Genomic DNA, 18,277 nt, shown 5'->3' with positions numbered 1-18,277 from the left:
CTGTCTGTCTGTCTGTCTGTCTGTCTGTCTGTCTGTCTGTCTGTCTGTCTGTCTGTCTGTCTGTCTGTCTGTCTGTCTGTCATTTTTAAATATCAAATTCGGACCTTAAGGTAACATTTAAACTTTTCACAGTGCTTGAACACTACCACAAACAAGCCTATAAAACAACAGCTAACGACTGAAGCTGAAAATTTTAGTAAAATATAATAATGCTTTGCTTTGTTTAGCCTTTCAATAGGCTTTCTGTTGTTGTTTATGTCTACTTACATTTTTCTAAATTTAACCATACATGTAAGTACAGACACACAAAATCACCCAAAATGCTACAATTCTTAAATCACAGTTAATTAGTAAAACTGGTTTCTAAATAATGCAATTTTTTTTCTAAATCATACACATTTTCAATTATATCCATACAGAAATGAATCAATTCATAATCATAATAATTTAGGATCATAATTTTGATCACATATTAATCTATTCAAATGACATTATTAAATGTTATTCAAAGTATTAGTGCTTTATTTTAATTGATTGCATACTGTAAATTAACATTTTATTTTTAGTCAATGCCGAAATAATGCATTCTGACTGTAATTAAATGAAGAATAATGAAATATAAAGACTGAGATTGACATATATGGAAATCTCTGCTTGTATATTTTAAAATCTTTTACGCTTAAAAGATGGTCCTCAAGTGACAATAAAAAATATAGATGTATATGGTTACATTCATGAAAACATAGAAAACAAAACTGTCGAATTCCATGACTACAGACACACAAGCAAACGGAAACAGACAAAAGTCACACGTGTGTTCACATGAATGCACGTACACATGAATATTTGAATCATGTAACTTTCTTATCGACAGCTGCAATAATAAATCAAATCAAGCTGGGTGTTTTTTAATGCGCTACCGCGCGACCCTTTCCTGCACTACCAAAAAAAGTTCATTGTCTGGGGGTAAAGACAAACAAGACCCGAAAAAAGACACGAGGAAGCTCATCTACATTCCAAAAAAAAAAAAATGAAATCAAACAAGGATTTTGGCAAAACAAATATCTAAAAAAAAAAAGAGTTAACATTATGTAGCTGCCGTCGTTCTACTTTTAGAACAATCGACACAATCTGATTATTACACAGATTTCAAGACAACAGACTGCAGTGTTGAACCAGAGCTCCTGTGTGCAGTCACAAGAGCTGCCTCTTATCCATCTATCTAATTATTCCCTCAGAAACCAGAAATTTGAAGATACTAAAGACAGTCCCTATCTGTCATGAAGCAGCATTGATCTCATTGAGAGCAAAATGTGGGTGTTGAGGGAGCCCAATATAACTCATGCCATTAAATTCCAGCTTGCCGTTATTCGCCAACAGAATTGACAGATTTTCCGCAGACATTTCTTTTAATCTTCAACGCTTGTTCAAGAAGAGGGGAAAACACACAGTGTGTGCTTTACCTTTCTTATATGGTATTTGTGAGGAGGTTAGCAGAACTGCTATTGAAGTGTCAAGACAGGAAAAAAAAGAAGAAAGAAAAGCAGCGCACAACACTTGTTGATTATCAACTGTCAAAATGTAGAAAACATTGTTACTTTCTTTATCCGGAACAGAAAATGCTCCCCTCAAATGCTCTGTTTGAATGTTATAGTACTGTATAGTATCCTCTCGGCTTATTGCAGCAATTTTATTGCTGACAACACATAATATTATTTATATTGATACAGTTTGAGTGTTGATGTGTTGATGAGGTGTAAACAAAAAATAGCCTTCCTTATTTTGACACTAGCAAGATTACTGTAAAAGAGTTGCTGCCTTAAATTTTAAAGTACAATTAACTAAGGATGTCTAAGTCATTTCAACTTAAATTACATTAAACTGACTTTTAAAAAATTAGTTGAATCTTGTATAACATAAAAAAGTTGAAAATTGTTTAACTCATTTTGATGAGTTAAAGCAATGTAAAAACATATGTTGTCATAACTTATTGATCATATTATTTTTTTTACAGTGTAGATATGCTGATGTGGTTATCGTTTTGTATCACAGGCCTTTCCACACCCAAATAATAAGTTAGTGGATAAATAATGGTGAATTGTGGCGTAACATGTGAATCACAACAAATTATGATGTTTATGTTGTTTGTTCATTAGTTTTTCTGATAAGATTAGACATTATATGAGCATATAATTATATATGATCAATGGTAAAACTTTACTTGTTTTAGAGAAACAGACATTTATAAAATAAAATAAAATTAGAAAGGAAAATAAATAAAAGTGAAATAGGAAGGAGATTAGTGATAATGTAATTTGCTATAATGTCATATATATATATATATATATATATATATATATATATATATATATATATATATATATATATATATATATATATATATATATATATGTACTGTATATGTTGAAGAGAGTTACTTTTAAAATTGATGTTACAATATCGCGTTACTCCCTAAAAAAGTAACTAATTGTGTTAGTTACTTTTAATGGGGAGTAATGTGTTATGTTACTTCGGCGTTACTTTTACTCACCTGGGCCGGACTAGCTTGTTTGTTTTTTAATAACACACACATATGGCGAATGTAAAGGCCCTTTCCAAAAACAAAAGTGTAATGAATAAGCCTCAAACTGGAGGAAATGCAAATTCATACCTGTACAGTAGTGTTAACACAGTTAACACAAAAAACACAAATGTGATGTTCATCTAAAGTCATTTTTGCTTATTTGTTTGGATAAATTAGATCAGCGAAGGTCAGAAGCAAAGGCATTGGTTAATAAAGTGAGATTAAATACATAAAGTATGTGTGTTATTTAACATATTTAATTATTGTAAGTTTGCATAATATTCTGAGTTTGCGTTTCACTGTTTTTTTTTTTCATTGAGGAATACTGAATCTGTTTTATAGCATAATTTATTTCAACAGCTCAGGTAAAGTTAATGGTACAAGCCATTTTAGGGGTAGCCAAAATTATGATTCAAAATCAGTTCGCGATAGAAATGTATCTTCACATTTACTGGTAAATCATCATATTATGGGTAGACTGCTTTCTTTGATCATGTTTCTGCAGTGTCAGTATTTAAGATTTGAATTCTTATAAATGTTTCTTGTTTTTTCCTATATTCCAACACAAAATTTAGATTGTAACAGACTACAATAGAACTTATCTAAATTGAATAGAATAAAATTAAATTAAATGAAGTTTGGAAATTAAAACGGATGTGTAGGTCAACTGAAGCAACTTAAAATAGTAGTGAAAGTGAAGTGAATCTTGAATAGAAGTGAGGTGAAACAGCAAACATTTAAAACAGTGTGAAAAAGAAAATGGAGTGAAGTGAAACATACAGAATAGAACAGGTAAGAATAGGCATCAAATGAAACTTACAAAAATGAAATAAGAATAGAATATTAGTAAATTGAAACGGAACAGAATAAAAGAGCAGTGAAGCATAATTTACAGAATACACCAAAGTCAATTAAAATAGAAATGTGGTGAAATGAAAGTGTCGTGATACAGAACATTGAAGTGAAACTTACAGAATAGAACTGAAGTAAAACAGAAAATAAGGTTTTGAACTGAAGCAGAACAGAATAAAATAGAAGTGCGGTGAAATTTACACAAGAGAATAGATTAGAATAGAAGTTTGTTAAAGTAAAATGAATAGTAAAACTTGAATAGATCAGAGGTAAAGTGCAAAAATAAAATAGAAGTGGTGTTAACCTTTCTCTGAGAATAGAGCACAATAACAGAAGTGAGGTAAAACTTAAAACACTGAAAATAGAAGTGTGGTGAAATACAGAGAAACAGAATAGAATATTAGTAAACTGAAAAAAACAAGAAAATAGAAGTTTGGTGAAATTTACATACAAGAGAATACATTATAATAGAAGTGAGGTGAAACTTGCACTATAGAATACAATTGAAGTGAAACTTAGAGAATAGAACTGAAGTGAAACAATTGAATATTAATGAACTGAAAAAAATAGAAGTGTGTTGAAATACAAGAGAATACATTACAATAGAAGTGAGGTGAAAATTGCAATAAAGAATACAATTTAAGTGGAATATACAGAATAGAACTGAAGTGAAAAAGAACAGAATATTAGTGAATAATGAATAGATGAGGTGACGTGAAACAGAATACTGAAACCTTCAGAATATGATAGAACACTTGTAGGCTACAACAAAACAAAATAGAAGTGATGTGAACCTTCATTGGAGAATAGAGCAGAATAGACTTGCTGACTAACTTTAAATTAGAAACTAATAGAATAAAATAGATTAGCATTGAAAAACACAAGTGATATGAGATGTATGATAGAATTATAACTGAAACGCATCTTTCTGCATAGCCTTACTTTACTCTTGTCTCTGTGCATGTTAAAGTTATCGGCCTATGTGAAGTTCCCCGCCCTCTCTTTCGAGCATGCTGGGATGTGTGTGTAACTTTCACAGGTCTGGAATGGCGTGTCAAGGAGCGCGCACACGCACACACTGACGCGAACAGAACACGCATCACTCTCTATAGTCGCGCGTGAACAGCTCGCGTTGGTGTTGCGGCGTAGCGCAGGAACTCAACAGGAGCTCGACCTTGACAGTCTGGGACACCATCCTCATCCTCCTCATCATCATCATCATCATCGGCGCGAGTTCCAGTTCAGCGCGCGTGAAACTCAACTGGCACTTCCTGGTAAGAGTTTAACATCATTCCCTCCTGTCAACTTCAAAAACTGACAGTCACTTTTTCATGTTTATTGTCATTCAACAATGACATTTTGAGTCGGTGAGGCAATGTGTAACGTTATGCGCTAAATGTTATACGAGCTTATAACAGAAAAGGCTGAGGAAAAGTTGACCGAACTTTGGGCTAGTTTGAGTTAGCGCGCTAGGCTACCGCTTCTGTGGCTGTAATTTACCCGAGACAAACTTTCTGATGATTTGATTTAACATTGAAACATTTTTTATCCACTCAGACATTCACTTACCCTGTTTTGAAAGTTAGTTTGGGGCTGCTTTTAAGAGTGTTGGTTGTGTTTCTAGCAGTGACATGGCACGGTTAGTTAGAGCATTGTGGCTAAGCTAACGTCTGTCAACGTGACACATGCAGTAGAAATGTTGAGAGAAATTCACTCCTAATTTTTCTGACATTGGCAAAATAACCTTAAAACCAAATAGCAAAGATATTTAATCCGCTGTTCCTATAGATAAGTCATAACTAAGCTTTTTATGTGAGTTTGAGGGATTTCTTACTTTGGCAAAACTTTCCAGCTGTTGACAGCAACGCGTTGTCACTTGTTTTGTGTTCATGATGAACCTCCTTCATAATGTTCACAATGATACGAGTGAATCAGGGGACGAGTTTATTATCACGTCTTTTGGTCACTGATATTTTTAGTAGGCCTAGAAGTCTATGCAGTGTATTACCTTATAAATCCGGTGAAATTACTGTGGAGACAGGGTTTGTCAGAATGACGCTGAACATTAATGAATCAGCACAAAATTGTAAATACAGTGGTTATGCAAACTTTGAAATATAGTGGTGCTTGGCTTGTTATAGCTATTATTTCACCCCACAATTGTTCATTCACTCACCCTCGGGTCTTTCCAAACCCATGTTATGTTTCTGTGGAAATCAAAATCTGATATTAGAATGACAGATTGAGACACCTTTCAACTGTCATTCTATGATAGATGATGCAGTGAGTTTCACTGAAGAAAGGAATTCATACTGGATGTAGCTAGCAACAACAGGAATGTAAATTATTTTCAGTTTTGCAAAATATGAAGTGAACATTAAATTATTTTAACCTGTTAACTGTCAGTGTCCCTTTTTTTCCTATAAAGTATTTACTATATAAATAATTGTCATATATTAGGTATCTGATCCGTCGAAAGCTTAAACACTCAAAAGTCATCCTGTGAAAACCGTTTAGAAAAAAATGGTACTTAATAACTTTTTAGCGGGTTCCTCCCCCAAGTGGGCGGTGTCATGTTTCAAATTTGTACAAAATTGACTGCACTTGTATAATCTCATTTTTTTCTAATATTGACAAAACTCATATTGTTGCAAAGGTCAAGGTTCCATATTTGGGAAAATAAGGTGAATAGAATTGTTGTATAAGTTATGACATTGTAGTATGTCCCAAAATTTGTCTAATCTTCTGCTACACATTCAAAAAGTGTACTTTTTCTTCAGTAAAAAGGTACTTTTAGGGCATAGCCTAGTATAAGTAGGGGAATTGTTATATGCCAGGCAGTAAGTCGTATGATATTTGGCTGATATTAGCATCAACCTCAAACCTCAAAGTGGGCCGATTCACAGATATGTGACCTATTTCTTGTGTCAGTTTTGCAGTGCTACTTGTCTGGCTGTCACTTATTTGAAAAAACCCTGTTCGATTTGAGAGACATAAGTGTTCATTGAATCGATTGTAAAATCGATTTTCCATGTGTAAAGACATTTCCATTTTCAACGCCAAATATAGCCCAATCAACGCACATCTAACAGGCATTAGGACAAACGTAAAGAGGACGTTCAAAAATGCACAAGTCTGCAATATTTCTGATGATTTATTGCCGTGAAGTGTCGTGCACAGTGACAAACAGGAGTCCAACATTCTCGAAAAACAATAAGCAGAGTGGACTGCCATAACATCAATGAAAAACATTACTGCAGGCTTCAACATGGCTGTGTTTATGATAAGAAATGTCAAACAATTTTCTGGATGACGAAGCTGCTTATGCCCCTTCATAGTTGTAGTGCTGCTCTATGATATGGGAACTCTCGATCGCACAGTTTGCATACAACTTTGTCCTTCATAGTTTGATCTACAGTCCATATCGAACTCCTCAAGTTATTATGGGTTATCACTCGTCTCTCATGTCGCACAGGTTGATCGCCGTTGTCCTCCTTTTTTTTTTTTGCAAAACACCAGCAGCAGCCGATTGATACTGTAGGGGCGTAAAATTGGTGGGAATTTTTTTTTTTAGCTTTCGCAATGCCTACTGCACTTTCGGAATTCTTTATTTTCTTTTTCTGCTTGTTTGTGAGTTTTGTTACATCTATTTTTTTTTATTTCTTTAATACGTTTAAAATGAATAGTGTACATATTTGGTTAAAATTGATTCGCTATTTTCGTTTTCGAAACTTGTGTTGGTTGGTCCGATCGATTGTGCAATCGATTTTCGAACTTCCTTTAAAAATGTGTATTAAAAAATCTTAAAATGTCTTCAATTTAATTTCTGTATTAATTTTTTAAAAAATATTTTGTAAAATATTTATCCCTTTAATTCAATTTCTGTATAATTTTTTTTTTAGATTTAGTAAAATATTTATCCATTTAATTCAATTTCTGTATAAATTTTTTTTTATATTTTGTAAAATATTTATCCATTTAATTCAATCTAATAATTTTTTTGTCTGTATCATTTGACATTTAAGTTCAATTATTTAAAATAGCCTATATCATTCAGTCAACACTCTAGATATTTTATTGGCCGCTGGAAAACACATTTTGGTGAAATGTAAATGGGACATTTACAGACTTTTCAAAGTATTTTAAGACTTTAATCACAATTCAAGTTGAGGAGATTTGAATATATCCATTTGATTTTTATGCAATATTTGAGAGAATATCATTTAGTTAACCCTCATATTTGTCCTTATTTGTCCTTATATAAAAAAAATTTATTGTCATTATCGGGAAGTAATCATGACTTGTATTTTAGGCTGATCTGGCACAATTTGAGTTATTTTTGCGAGGCAGAAATGTTTGTGAAATATGTCATCGTCTTTCACCTCTCTCGTTACTTTAGATTTCCTCAGGAAATGAACTCTTTCATAGCATAATTACACGATGCATATGCCACTGTAAACACAGTAATGGAGACGCTGACAGCCTGCGTTTGTCACAAAATACGAGAAAAAAATTAATAAATATGCACTGGGATCCAAAAGAACATCCTCGGTCTTTTCGTACGGGTCGCTATCGGCATTTCTTACGTCTTCACTGCAAACTACACTTAATGTTTCACACAGGATGACATGGAGAGAAGGCAAGAGGCCGTGTGTTTTGAAAGGCTGTCTCTCTTAATACGCAATACCCGAGTGTTGCAAATAGCCGGGCACGCCATCCTGGCATACTAACACTCATCAGCTTTCTGCTGAGTTTCTTCGGCCCAAGGGCTGTCGAGGTCTGTGGCTGTAGTGAGACGTAACACCCCCTCGTTCTGGGATCTTCAGCGACAGGACCCTGCTCTCTGCATTCAATCAGTCAGGGAAACAAACAGCCGGCTCGAGAGCTGCAGGAGGAAGCTGTGGCACTTTTTTGTTTTTCAGAAGTCATGCCAAGTTGGAACTCGGAAACCTTTGGCGGTGCCTTTGCAGGGCTTTGAATAACAAAAAAACTTTACACGTGCCTGAAGCCAAGACTGGAAGCTCGTGGGGCGTTTGAACTGCTCTGGTCCCGAGAAATGGGCCGGTTCCTGGGCCTCTACGCGAGCAGGCATTGGTGGGGGGCCGAGGGGGCGTAAACTGAGGGCGAGTGCCACCATACTGTGAAGTCCGGGCGAGGGGCCAGCATCGTTGACAGTTTAACAGTGAATATTTTACAGCACAGCATACTGCATGCTGTAAACAGGGGTGAGCTACATAAAGACTGTTTATCGTACTTGGGAAGCCTTGAAAAAAACAGCATCTTTAAGCCCCGTATTAGAATAAAGCAGATGGCTTGGGCCAGTGCGGATCGGGAAAAAGCCGGAGATGAAAGCAGGCCAGTTTCTTTGAACAAGGAGTCTGTCACGTTACTATCTCCAGGTCTCTGGGTCAAACCGTGCGCTGAGCCATGCTTTTTTCACTCTGGCTTCGGCAAAAAATATCCCAGGGAATCTAATTGATATTGATGTTTTGATGTTGCAAGCATTTTCTCTGATTGTTAACAGGCCAAGCGTTTTTAAATGCACTGTTATGATATTCAAAGTGTGTTTTTTTTTTACTGTCATTTGTCGTGAGCATTCGTCGACCATTAAAAGTACAACAGCAGTAGGAACACAAGACTATTACTGGTGGATTTGGGTAGACCTTAATGTTGCCAGTAACTGAAGTAATTATTTTATTTTCTAAAACATGAAAATTATTGATTCAAGCTCAGCTTTAAGGACTGGCAATTTGGCAGAACTGTAGCTCCTTTTAAGCAACCAATTTGGATTGTGATTTATGAAGAAAAGTTAGCATTTATTCTGCAATCATTTCCAACTTGATCAGTAAAGTCAACCGATTGCTGTGCTGTCTTGTGCTTTTTAAAATGCAGTTATTAGCTAATAAACCTCCATATAGTTATGATTTATTTGTACTCAGTAGGGCTGAGTATGTGAAAACAGATTTTCCAATTTGATTCCGATTCTCAAGCCCCTGATTCGTTTTAGATTTGATTCAGGTTCAGTTTTGGGAGTATAGAGTGGTGTAGTATGTAATCCCATTCCCTATGTAGGCCAAAACGCGGAAGCGAGTTAGCATTTTAGCACTTTTGGTTCCATCGTCCCAAAGCAGGGTTTCCGTAGTTCGGTAATTACCAGACATTGGCCGGTAAAAAAATGAAATGTCCGACAAAATTAAATCTGTCAAGTCAAATTGTCCGATTAAAATTGCCTAATAATCCCGCCCCCTTAACACAATCTGAATTTGAGAATAAGCCTAAAATGTATAAAGCAAAAATACACTGATATTTGGCTATGTTATAAATATAAAGGAACAGGCTCTACCGTTTGAAAGGTATGAAACATCGCATGCTGCATTTCAAATAAAGCGCACTCCTAAAACGGCTGTAATATAGACCTAAACAACGAACGATTGAGTGAGAAGTTTCAAATGTGGCCAGTTTCAGGCAGACTAGCCTTAAAAGCTTTTTTCAGAGGCCAGACGATGGTGAGTCAGGAACATCTCATTATAGCCTATAGATCAGTGGTTCTAATCCGCGCACTCGTTTTTTTTTCTCTCTCATCAAAACTGAATATGTTCATCAGTGCATAGTTACAGTCTATATCAAGTAAGGACACTTTGTGTGCATTTTATTCTGTGATTTCACCGGAATGAATAGAGAGTCACCGCAACGGCGATAGATTGAAACGCGCGTCCGAGTGAAGATTGCGCAACTCGCGCAGCGCATCGTCCATGCAACTGATAGCAGCGGACACGAGCGCTCTGCTTGATTTCAAAAACAACAGATTTTATCGCTAGATCTCTTATTTAATAGCAAACTAAATCAATGATCTGCTAGTTAACTGGAGATATTTTATTTATTTGTATTAGGTACATCCGTGCCTCAATGTTTCTTAAAGTGAATGTGTGTGAAACCATAGTAAAAAACAATTGGCGGCCAATCGGACGTTCATGTTTTCTTCCGTCTATTTGAAAGTTAAGCTAATAATAACATGTTGCATTCTATACGGCCTGATTATGTCAGTTTTTAAGTTACATAGACTGCCTCCAGTTTTCCTCAACTTGACTAATTAAGAGGCGATATTTGAGCGGCATATCATCAAAATGTCCGTAAATCGAAACCTCTGCCGGTCACTTTGACCGGCACCATTTTTTTCTAGCGGAAACTCTGTCCCAAAGTCAATGGGTTTTTGATTAAATGGCTGAAATAAGGTCTGTGGTGAACACAAGCTCAAGACACTTTCAGGTTGTATTCGACGACATAAAATGCATCAATATTACCCCACTTGTGATTTTTTTTTTTTAAGCTATTAGGCTATGTTTCTTGAAAAAGGCGGTTGCTAACAAGTGGCTAAATGGGCATTTGGAGGACATTAAACGTCATCACGCCAAAAATGTAAACTCAGTCCGCTTTTACTGCCTCGTTATGTTTATAATTGTGCTCTTATAAACTATTTGCTACTTAAACTAGTTGTCGGAAGCTAAGTGATGGTGACGTTGATGTCGAGCAACCGTGGTGCTGTTGGTTTATAGCTTACCTTTAGGTTCCTACTTGCGACTGCATTTAGGCTTCAAAATTGTTGACATCTGTGAAAATTATCTTGGACAAAAGGTGCAAGTATCAAACTTTTGTTGATCACAGAGCTTGTTCCTTTTTTCACGATAATCCAAAAGCCTATGGGAAAATCCTATTGGGTTTTTGTCGAGGGAACCATTGTGATGCTCACTGCCGACTCACCGTTGCTTTGCAGAGACCGCTGTTTCTCACACACGCAAAGAGTGAGAGCCTACATATAAACAGCATTCTTTGTTGTATTTTCCTGTCAAAATAAAGTTCATTTGGAATTATTCTGCTTTTAAGAACAAGCAGAAGACATGCCGGTTTCTCCGGTAGTGGGCAGAACTAATGTGCAAACGTCAATCTCATTGGCTGGCGCTCATCTTTTACCTTCCCTGTTTTGATTTCAGTAAATCAGTTCGTGCGAACGTTGATAACGTGATTAATATTCATGAACCCAGCAGGTCATCAATCCTTAGTGCGTTAGTATATTGTGATTAGTAGTAGTATTATTATCTTTTTATAATAGTAAATATAATCTACGTATTACTATGATCTATTTTCATCACCAGTCCTAAGTTTTTAAAATGACAAAAATGCATTCATACTAAGTTTTAGTTCTAATTACAGTTCTATCATTAAATAGTGCTTGATTATCATAATATCATAACATAATGACAGGTGTTAAGAGTGCACGTTCAGATATTTAAAAAAGCTGTTCCATTTTAGCAAGATAAGCTGATTTGGTGACACACACACACACACACACACACACACATATATATATATATATATATATATATATATATATATACAGGTCCTTCTCAAAAAATTAGCATATTGTGATAAAGTTCATTATTTTCCATAATGTAATGATAAAAATTAAACTTTCATATATTTTAGATTCATTGCACACCAACTGAAATATTTCAGGTCTTTTATTGTTTTAATACTGATGATTTTGGCATACAGCTCATGAAAACCCAAAATTCCTATCTCAAAAAATTAGCATATTTCATCCGACCAATAAAAGAAGTGTTTTTAATACAAAAAAAAAGTCAACCTTCAAATAATTATGTTCAGTTATGCACTCAATAGTCAATACTTGGTCGGGAATCCTTTTGCAGAAATGACTGCTTCAATGCGGCGTGGCATGGAGGCAATCAGCCTGTGGCACTGCTGAGGTGTTATGGAGGCCCAGGATGCTTCGATAGCGGCCTTAAGCTCATCCAGAGTGTTGGGTCTTGCGTCTCTCAACTTTCTCTTCACAATATCCCACAGATTCTCTATGGGGTTCAGGTCAGAAGAGTTGGCAGGCCAATTGAGCACAGTAACACCATGGTCAGTAAACCATTTACCAGTGGTTTTGGCACTGTGAGCAGGTGCCAGGTCGTGCTGAAAAATGAAATCTTCATCTCCATAAAGCTTTTCAGCAGATCCAAGCATGAAGTGCTCCAAAATCTCCTGATAGCTAGCTGCATTGACCCTGCCCTTGATAAAACACAGTGGACCAACACCAGCAGCTGACATGGCACCCCAGACCATCACTGACTGTGGGTATTTGACACTGGACTTCAAGCATTTTGGCATTTCCTTCTCCCCAGTCTTCCTCCAGACTCTGGCACCTTGATTTCCGAATGACATGCAAAACTGAGCAACAGTCCAGTGCTGCTTCTCTGTAGCCCAGGTCAGGCGCTTCTGCCGCTGTTTCTGGTTCAAAAGTGGCTTGACCTGGGGAATGCGGCACCTGTAGCCCATTTCCTGCACACGCCTGTGCACGGTGGCTCTGGATGTTTCTACTCCAGACTCAGTCCACTGCTTCCGCAGGTCCCCCAAGGTCTGGAATCGGTCCTTCTCCACAATCTTCCTCAGGGTCCGGTCACCTCTTCTCGTTGTGCAGCGTTTTTTGCCACACTTTTTCCTTCCCACAGACTTCCCACTGAGGTGCCTTGATACAGCACTCTGGGAACAGCCTATTTGTTCAGAAATTTCTTTCTGTGTCTTACCCTCTTGCTTGAGGGTGTCTATGATGGCCTTCTGGACAGCAGTCAGGTCGGCAGTCTTACCCATGATTGTGGTTTTGAGTAATGAAACAGGCTGGGAGTTTTGAAAAAGCCTCAGGAATCTTTTGCAGGTGTTTAGAGTTAATTAGTTGATTAAGATGATTAGGTTAATAGCTTGTTTAGAGACCCTTTTCATGATATGCTAATTTTTTGAGACAGGAATTTTGGGTTTTCATGAGCTGTATGCCAAAATCATCAGTATTAAAACAATAAAAGACCTGAAATATTTCAGTTGGTGTGCAATGAATCTAAAATATATGAAAGTTTAATTTTTATCATTACATTATGGAAAATAATGAACTTTATCACAATATGCTAATTTTTTGAGAAGGACCTGTGTATATATATATATATATATATATATATATATATATGATTCAACCATATATAATAGTATATCAGTCTGGCGAGTAAACAAACAAAAAAATGTACTAGCCAATGGCGATTCTGTGCGCCAAGGTGTGCGTAGAGGGTTAGTAAAACCACTGAGAATGGGGCATAAGACTTCAGTACTGAGCAATGCAAGCCCTACAATCTTTGTACAACTACAGCGCTTTCCCCCAGCACCCTTATCTCTCATGAAAAGGGCAGATCCTTTGCGCCACATTAAAGATTCACCAAAGACATTCTCTTTAAGTTCTGCTCTGTGTTCTGAGGAAGAAGCACTGCTAGTAGATAGTGGTATGAGATGGTTTGAGTTTTACAGATGTATTTTCATGAAAGGGGTGAAGGGCAATTGATGAATAAGCATATAAGGGGTTCATAGAAAGGTAAGTCCCTAATGGTAGATGGGGCGGAGAATAGACCTCTCAGTGTTTCTGTGAGCTCCTCACTGCATGAACGGCCAGCATCAATAAACGGCCCCACTGAGCGCCCTTTGGTAACTTCCGTTCAACCTTCCGGCACTAAGGCTGAATCTTGGTTTTTTTTTTCTCCCTGTTTGCCGCTTTTAATTGCCACCAGTTGATTAGTAAGGTTGACTTTTTTAATCTATATTATTTGGCATATATTGTAATATGACTTCCTTAGAACAAACTAGTAGACTAGTTGTTCAATCAACCTACCAAGCAGTTGATTTTGAAAACATGTAATTTAGCTAATTCCTTGTGTTAACAGTACATTTTTATGTGGACTGAACTTTTTAATTGATACTTTGTAGTATTGAATGAAATGTTGCCCAAATATTGATTAAAATAGTAAAATTTTCATGTAGATTGAACTTTGTAATTGGTACTTTAGTATTTAATTAAATGTTGCTCAAATATTTATTAAAATAGTTAAATTTTTATGTAGATTTATATATATATATATATATATATATATATATATATATATATATATATATATATATATATTTATATTGAATGAACTATTACACCAGAATATTTGGTAAAATAGTTCCTTTTTCCAAAAATATTGTTAAATGTTTATTTTGCACATCCCTAATTTTGACATGGTTTTTACAATACATTTTAGATATCACATCTCTTTGCATGACCGAGGTGTTGAAATGGTTAATTGGCTTGTAGCATTATGCTTCGCAGAAAAACACAAAATACTTCTTTCCTCGACTGAATTGTGATGTTGACGAACTGTCAAAGGCCGCATAAGAAATCGTGTTATGATGTGCGTCCGATTATTGCATCATGAATATTCTAGAGAAATGAAGCATGATCAACATCTGTTGTTTTGGTTCTGCGTGATACAGAGCATAACGGTAATAATGTATCGTGCGTTCAGTGATTGCTGGGACGCCACTGAAATCGTTGTCAAACTTTTAGCTGAGAAGAAAGGGCCCAGGAGCTAGAGATGGAGGGATATTCACTGTAGGCTTCTATTAGCGTGATTGCAGCTGGTGGCCTTGACCTCTGGCTGCGGCAAATAAAAGGAATTTAGGCCCGAAGTGGAAGTTGTCACATCCTGTCGCGGTCAGGGGTTAGCTGGAGAACTTTGTGGTCAGTGACATGGCTTAGTCCTCATTAGAGCACGTGACAAGGGGTCCGCCGCACGTAGGGTCACGGGTACAGCCAGGGGTCTTCAGGCCACAAATAGCAAGCAGTTGTATCATGCAAGAAAACATTTGTTGGCTGTGAAATATTAGCCTTGATGTCTTCTGAATACATAGCCACATCCTAACTCAAATAAATCCTGATAACAGTAGCACATTTTTATTTAGACTAAGCTTTTTTTAATTGACACCTTTGTCAGTATTGATTAAAATATAGAAAGTATTGGGAAAATGGTTCGTTTTTATGTAGATTGAACTTTTTATTTTTATTGATATCATTCGGTATTGAATCATGTATTTCACACAGTTTATTGGGTAAAATAGTAAATTATTATTTGGATTTGAATTTGATACTTTTTCATGTTTAATGAGAAATCGTTAGTCTTAGTTAAAATAGTTATTTTAACTCAATTTAAATCAATCCTTTTTATTAAATGAAATATGACACACACATACATGAAATATTTAATGAAATATTGCACACAAATATTAGATAAAACGGTATATATTTATTAAACATTTTGTTTTGCACACATTTTAGGTAAAATAATTCTTGTTGAAACTGATCATTTGAAATTGTAATATCAATTTTTAATTAAGTATGTTGTATTTACTTATTTTTCATTTACACTTGGGGTTAAATAAAATAGAAGTATGCTAATCAGCATTTGTTTTCCACTGAATTGCAGTGTATTCTGGGAAGAGTAGCTCTTCCTTAGAACTGGGGCTAAATGAGGTATCTCGTTTGGTATCACCTTTTAGATCAGAGCTTTTGTTTCTTTAAAAATAGCCCCCCCCCCCCCCCCCAACAATAATTCTGTTTTTGACGACACTTTAAAAAAAATGCCTGCAGGTGCATGCGATCTAGCTGAGATCTATCAGATTAATGTCTCTATGCACTGCTTTCTTTAGAAGTCAATCAGGAAGTAACATTGATTTACTTGACAACTCATTGAATCTTTAAAGAAAGACCTATCTTTCTATGATTTTTTTTGTGTTGTGAGTTTGAAGAGTTTGTCTATGGGCTGTTCTTGACTTTGACGCATTCAAATCAACCTGTTTGACCAGATATAAGGTTGACATGTTAAAGACATGTTCATTGTTTATTGTAGAGTGAAACTTCTTGGTGTTAAGAAGTGCTGTATATCATCTATTATTTGTTTCTCGGTCGAGGGACTTTATTAATGTTTGTGTCACTGAATGGTAATCTGTTATGTTCATTCATAATTTACTTTCATTTTAGGCATGTGTTTTTAAGAGCTCGTTGAACATGCTATGACAGCTGGTATCATTATTAAAAAAAAAAAAAACTTTCTGTGGTTCCAAATGTGGCAGTTGTTTTACCCCCAAAGATAACCTCATATTTGGCGGTTTATTAATGTTGATTGACTACTTTTTTTTTTTTTTTTTTTTTTTTTTGGCTTGTGCCAGTTGCACATACTCATTTCGGGCTGTTTGTTGGTTAAACACAAGAAATATTACATATATATAACTATACAATATACATGTTATATATATATATATATATATATATATATATATATATATATATATATATATATATAAATAATACATTTATATATTTTTTATTTATATAAGCAGTATTTGTTGATGTAGATAGATTTCATTATAAGTGTGAGACCTGCAGGAATGATATTTAATATTATTTTAATATATTTTGTCCAATTTTGGTGTTACTTGTTTTTTAAAGTGTGGTTAATTGCTTTTATTTTTTTTAAATTCAGATTCAATAAAATCAATTAAGAAGTCTAAAATTAATACAATTATACAAAAAAATAGGAAATTAGTAATTATCGATTTCGGCCAAGTACATCCAGAATATTCGGTTTCGACCCAGAATTTTAATTTCGGTGCATCCCTTATGTACAACTGTTTACCTGTTTTTAATTTACATGTAAATTAAAATGTTGCCCTAAAATCATTGTAAACAACCGATATAAAGAAAAAAATAAAGATTAAAATCCTCTCATTAACTATAAGAGGTCTGAATGTTTTCAGTGCATTTGGATAAAATGTTTATTCCTTATCCTGTGTTATTCAAATCGGTCATCTTTGCGCAGACAACAGGCTAGTCAAGTTCCCTCTAATGGATTATTTGCATCACTTTAGGACTCCCTTCAGCACGATCAAGCTCTGCACATCAAACAGCGTTTGGGGATCTGCGCGCCCCTGCTGGGTAATTAACTGTTCCCTCTCAGACCCTCCACTATAAAACACCTGCAGGCTTGACGGCACACTCACAAAAGCCCAAGCCCAGAACTGATTCATCAAACTGGCCCTCGAGAAGACGCACACAAAAGGCAGCAGGCCGAGGTGGCCCGGGTCTATTGCTGCCCTGCCAGCTCCTCCGAGCCACGTCCTTTTGACTCAAGCATACGTGAAGTGGATCATTACACCTGCACGCACTCCAGCCTCCTACGCCGCATCCGATGTTCGTGTGTGTGGTGATTGAAGGAGGCCGACTTGGAAGAGATACAAACGCTCGCACGCCGTTACTCTAGCGGGTTTCTGACCCCATAGCAGAACGGTAGTGCTCTCAAAAGTGTGCTCCTCCGAGACTTGCCGTAACATGGAGTCAGGTATTAAAGGCAAAGGCCTGCGCACTACTTTGTGTGTGGGTATAAATCAAAGCCGGCCCTCACATGCAGAGGCCATTTGTGCTGTGCTATTTACTTCCGCTGAGAAATAATCATTACCCTATAAAATGTGAAAGTGAAAAATGTAAAGGAGGCCTATAAATAGGCGGCGAGCAGGAATATGGATGGCCGGGCCAGAATCCCTCAAGACCACAAGACTTGGTTCCTTATGGAAATGCAATCGTTGTAGGGTACAAGAAAACAGCCCTTTAGATGAACTAGTGGGATGCGGCATTTGTATATCTGCAGGATTTTATACAGTTAGGCTGCATTTGTTGCTTTACATAAAGCTTCTTGAACTTTTATTGAGATTAATGAAATTCTTTGTAATATTTGAACATTAATGCAGCAGTGTATTGAGCATATGGTGCAACATATGCATTTGTTTAAGGGTCAATTTAAACTGACATTGATTAAATCCTGCATAGTTAATATAATCAAATAACGTATATGAGTTGGGCCAGTAAGAAATCATATATACACATATACATTTTTATAAGTTTTTAATATATTTTACTATGTAATAATTTCACAG

General features: G+C 35.9%; 1 protein-coding gene across 3 annotated transcripts in view; it reads left to right on the top strand.

Annotated features, from left to right (window-relative positions):
* Window positions 1–18,277, top strand: part of nek7 (NIMA-related kinase 7) — an 80,302-nt gene that overhangs the window by 5,055 nt on the left and 56,970 nt on the right. For 2 of the 3 annotated variants that reach the window (XM_077226658.1, XM_077226659.1), the window contains exons 3-4: window positions 2,015–2,052; window positions 4,476–4,710. The gene's annotated coding sequence lies outside the window, so the exon portion shown is untranslated. Of the gene's footprint in view, window positions 1–2,014; window positions 2,053–4,430; window positions 4,711–18,277 lie in introns of those variants that run through there. The other variant, XM_077226657.1, reaches the window with a different exon arrangement.

This window comes from Siphateles boraxobius, unplaced genomic scaffold, assembly GCF_051911475.1.
Source record: "Siphateles boraxobius isolate OS27281-9 unplaced genomic scaffold, OSU_SipBor_1 13, whole genome shotgun sequence".
NCBI lineage: Eukaryota > Metazoa > Chordata > Actinopteri > Cypriniformes > Leuciscidae > Siphateles > Siphateles boraxobius.
This window is presented reverse-complemented; position numbering and strand designations above follow the sequence as displayed.